This window comes from Tachysurus vachellii, chromosome 13, assembly GCF_030014155.1.
Source record: "Tachysurus vachellii isolate PV-2020 chromosome 13, HZAU_Pvac_v1, whole genome shotgun sequence".
NCBI lineage: Eukaryota > Metazoa > Chordata > Actinopteri > Siluriformes > Bagridae > Tachysurus > Tachysurus vachellii.
The window spans coordinates 21,761,469-21,766,468 of record NC_083472.1 but is presented as its reverse complement, the minus strand read 5'-3'; the positions used below and the strand labels follow the sequence as shown (position 1 = coordinate 21,766,468).

The 5,000-nt window shown below is 40.7% G+C and overlaps 1 protein-coding gene across 2 annotated transcripts in view; it reads left to right on the top strand.

The window, feature by feature from the left end:
- The window catches only part of fstl5 (follistatin-like 5), a 161,125-nt gene that overhangs the window by 29,341 nt on the left and 126,784 nt on the right, over positions 1 to 5,000 (top strand). The gene's annotated exons all lie outside the window — the stretch shown is intronic.

The following is a 5,000-nucleotide window of genomic DNA, read 5'->3' as shown; positions in this document are numbered from 1 at the left end:
AAGAAGTGAGGAAGTGAAGAAGAGAGGAAGCAAAGAAGTGAAAACATAAGGAAGAGGTGCGTAAGTGAAGAAGTGAGAACATAAGGAAGAAGTGAGGAAGTGAAGAAGAGAGGAAGCGAAGAAGTGAAAACATAAGGAAGAAGTGCGGAAGTGAAGAAGTGAAGAAGTGAAGAAGTGAAAACATAAGGAAGAAGTGAGGAAGTGAAGAAGTGAGGAAGTGAAGAAGAGAGGAAGCGAAGAAGTGAAAACATAAGGAAGAAGTGCGGAAGTGAAGAAGTGAAGAAGTGAGGAAGCGAAGAAGTGAAAACATAAGGAAGAAGTGAGGAAGTGAAGAAGAGAGGAAGTGAAGACGTGAGAACATAAGAAGAAGTGAGGAAGTGAAGAAGAGAGGAAGTGAAAAAGTGAGGAAGTGAAGAAGTGAAAACATAAGGAAGAAGTGAGGAAGTGAAGAAGAAGATGTTGACGTTGATGTCTGATGTTGTAGAGAAGAAACCGACGTGAACGTGTCACATTAGCAACACCAGAGGAAAAGGACAGTTGAATGTCCATGGTTACACCAAGGTCGAGAGCCATGACCGTGAACTTCTGATCCTGACCTTCCTCCATTTGTTTGTTTTGGCAATGAAGAACATTTTCACACACTCTAGCATCACCAGTATTCTTATACCACATCTTATTTTATACAACTAAGCATTTGAGGATAAAGGGCCTTGCTCAGGGGCCCAAGGTTAGCAGCTTGGCTGTGGTGGAATTTGGACAGTTAACCATCCTAACAATTGAGCTACAACTTCACACTAGTGTATAAACTCAGCATCCCGTTAATTAGAATCTAATAATCACAGTCATAGCATGGGGTTAGGACAACATTACACTAAAGTTACAGAGAGATACTAAAGATTACAGACAAGAGGACAGTTTCAACTGTTTTATAACATCACAATCCTCTGAATGCACACAATAGATGATTCATTGCACCAAAAACTTACAGAATGCAGCGTGATCAAACATGACTTCAGAGGAAAAACAAATATGAAGGAGATCGATGTCGTCAGTCGGCTATCCCGGCATGTGTTCTGTTTTGCAGTGAAAAACAAGCAATTCAACAAGCTTGTCTTCTTTTACAATGCTCCATTTGCCTCCGGTTGTGTTGTGAGCTGTAAAAAATGTACGTTTGTGGCATATGCAGATGCTTTTATCCAGAGCAACTAACAATTATCTCATTCACACAGCTAAGGGTTAAGAGCATCCCTAAGGAGTCCAACACCATAAGCAGTAGGCTACCACTTTGCTGATGCCAGTAAAAGTGTTTTATTATTCTGTCCACAATAGCAAATGTGAGTTAGCTGCCAGGGAAGCGTCACCAACCGGATGTTGTGTACTTTTACAGCTCTGGAAGGCTCCAACTCAATCATATTGACACACACAATAATTAGACAAATAATTGCTTACGACAAGCCTCGAATCAGGCCATGCCCCCACAATCACTCGGCAGGGGAGGAAAGCATGCCCAAAATCAGCCGTGAAATCGTCTAATGTGTAGGACGACTAAACCAGGAAACAAGGAAATTAAAACAGAGAATAAATAAATGGCGGGGGCACGGTGGCTTAGTGGTTAGCACGTTCACCTCACACCTCCAGGGTCGGGGGTTCGATTCCCGCCTCCACCTTGTGTGTGTGGAGTTTGCATGTTCTCCCCGTGCCTCGGGGGTTTCCTCCGGGTACTCCGGTTTCCTCCCCCGGTCCCAAGACATGCATGGTTGGTTGATTGGCATCTCTGGAAAATTGTCCGTAGTGTGTGATTGTGTGAGTGAATGAGAGTGTGTGTGTGCCCTGTGATGGGTTGGCACTCCGTCCAGGGTGTATCCTGCCTTGATGCCCGATGACACCTGAGATAGGCACAGGCTCCCCGTGACCCGAGGTAGTTCGGATAAGCGGTAGAAAATGAATGAATAAATAAACGGCACTAGAAAGCAAAAAAAAAAAAACACAAACCAAAAAATAAACAGTCACAGTAATGTTGCATTAACAACCAACCAGGAAATGGGAAATTTCCCACTTCCTATTTTAAAAGACCTGTCTCTCCAACTTGTAATTCCTACTTGATAGCCTTAAAGTGACAAAAGTCTGCTTTTTTTTCAGCATTTGTTATGTCTTTGACTTCAGAACACAGAGCTGGAATGAACAGGCTAAAAGTAGGTTAAGCCACTATGAACACAGCTTTAGAGAACGTTACAAGGAATGTTACTCAGGAATGGTGTGTTGTCAAATTTAGCATGTTAGCATTGATTAGACCCGAGTCATCTTCTGGGTGTCCTTATCATGTCCCTTTGCCTGGTTTCTCTCACACACAAAAAAAGGACAAAGTTGGAAAAAATGACTAGATAAAAAGCCCAACATGACTTCGCACCAACACAAATTAATGCACCTGACAAATAGCAAAAACAGGAGCGAAAAAGAGAAAGAGAAAGAGAGAGAGAGAGAGAGAGTACCGTATCCCTCATCTACTGTACTTTTTACCTACGCTGGCACCTTATATATGGGCATGTGGTAGCTTAGTGGTTAAGTTGTTGGGCTACCGATCGGAAGGTTGTGAGTTAGATCCCAGATCCACCAAGCTGCCACTGTTGGGCCCCTGAGCAAGGCCCTTAACCCTCAATTGCTCAGTTGTAGAAAAAAAATAGGTAATGCATGCCGCTCTGGATAAGGGCATCTGCCAAATGCTGTAAATGTTATAATATAATATTATCCTATATTTATCTTTTTGCTTTGTTAATATTTTATGCTAATATAAAGTACTAAAGAGAGAGAAACAGAGAGAGAAGAGATGCTGGTTAGAGACAGTTTTTCATAGCTATACAGGTAAAGGAAGTGATAATAAGGACAAACTTGTCCCTCTGATGATCCACAACATAATTAGAAAGTATTAAAATGCGTACCTTGTCGTTCGTTAATAAATCAAACTTTGTAATTGTTGGAATTCGCTGTGGTACAATAATTAACACACTACGGCGTATGCCATATTTTGTGTGTTGTGTGTTATACAGAACTGTAAAACAAATCCCTGTGTAAGCTGTTGCTGTAGAAATATGTAGAAAAAGTATTACCATGAGGGCGTTGATGTAAATCATGTAGCCAGGTCAACTGTCTCAGAAAATTGATCCACACCCTCTGGTCAACTGAGCCCGAAGTAAATTAACTGACCTTTTAAATACATTTTAAATAAGCAAAATCTGTAGTCTAAAGAGTTTCTCCTAGTGAAAGAAATTTCTTAGTAATGTGGGCGTTTCCCTTTAAAATGAAAGAGACGATCGTAGTAAAGATAAAGATTCACAAAGCATCTTTATACTTAAAAGTGTTAGGAGTAGTGAGGAGGACTTTTAAGAGTTTCTTTATCAGAGGAGAAAATGACTGAAAGGTGAAGAGGAAGAAGAAATGAGTTGTATACGATATTTAATAATGATAGTGAGTTAATAAGATGATACAGATTAGATCGTGTGAGGATTATTTTTGTGACCGATCGGATTAGAGATAACGTCTCAGACGCAGCACAGAAATGACATATTTTACATATACTGTATATTCTGCCTCAATGTCATTTAGAGATAAAAATGATATAATTTGTCTCTATGACATTTCTGCTCTGTGTCGGAGATGTTTACATTACATTACATTTATTACCGTTATAACATACAGATGTTAGAACATCTCTAATATGATCGGTCACAAACGTCAATCCTACACGATATAGTCTCAAATATCTTAACATAGAGACAAAGTGAAGGTTTTAAAAGGTTTTTAATAGACCAATTTGTAAAAGTGCTCCCACTTTGTCCTGGACAACCAATCACAGTCTTCAAAAATGTGTGTCATACCTAGTAACAGGTTAAGCTCCGCCTCTTGTTTAAGATTAAAGGTGTTGTACAGTATTTTCCTTGTTCAGAGTTGCAATGTGATTGGTCCTGAGTCACTCTTAAGATAAGATTTCTAGTTAGATATTTTTAAGCTAAATTCTGAGATCGTTCTTAGAATTTCTCTGATGTTTTCATGGCTTCAAATCCGAACAATATTGGAAATTTGTTTTTAACCCACATTTAACCTTTTGTACATTGCTTTCCATTGTGTTTCTTTTCAGTAATCCATACAGTACTTCATCCTGAGCAGAGAAATGGTCTCGCACACACAGAGTTACATTAATGGCCATGTTAACAAATAGACATGCAGTAGCTCATGCTGTAAATCACACACTGGCCTTGGCCCAGAGCTCATCAGTAATGGAGATGGCTCGGTGCCTGTCAAGTGACGCCAAACGGCCAGAGGGAAAGCCAAGAGGTTTCCTGCGGCGAGATAAATGCGTCTCCTTCTCGGCCGTTCCTACAGACGAGTATAAGCTATAAAGCCTGTCGTTATTCTGACCCGGGCTCAGTCCAGAGCTCTAAGCTCCGTGAGCGACTCTGGCAGTAGCTAATCAGAGTGTAATGAAGACCTCGGCTCACGACAGAGCTGCAGAAGGTCAGAGCTGTAATCAGAGTGGAGGCATTATCATAAAAGGAAGGCTCACCTGTCACTAATTCTTCAGTTTAATTCACTCCTTCTTCCTTCGTTGACCTTTTCTTATTCTCGCATTTCTTCGGCCCGTGTTATGACTTCATTTAACGATTTATCGAATCCGTCGCGCCGCTCCCCTGTATCAATTAACAAACCGAGAAGGAGCAACCTTCTTTTTTTATACTGTATGTGCTGTTTCTTCTGCAATTATTCCTCAGGATTTTTTCACGGTGCTGTTAAAATTCTCTCAACTCTGATTGGTCAAAAGAAGGTCAAGTCATTTTCTAGAAAAGAAACTCAGACAACGTGATAGCCGTAATTCTAATATTATGCTATACTAACACTCCAGTAACACCAGTTCATGGGGTTTATTAAAAGGGCATGAAGGCATGGTTATCATGTTTGCCTCACACCTCCACGGTTCACACGGTGCTCACAGGGTTTCCTACAGCGAC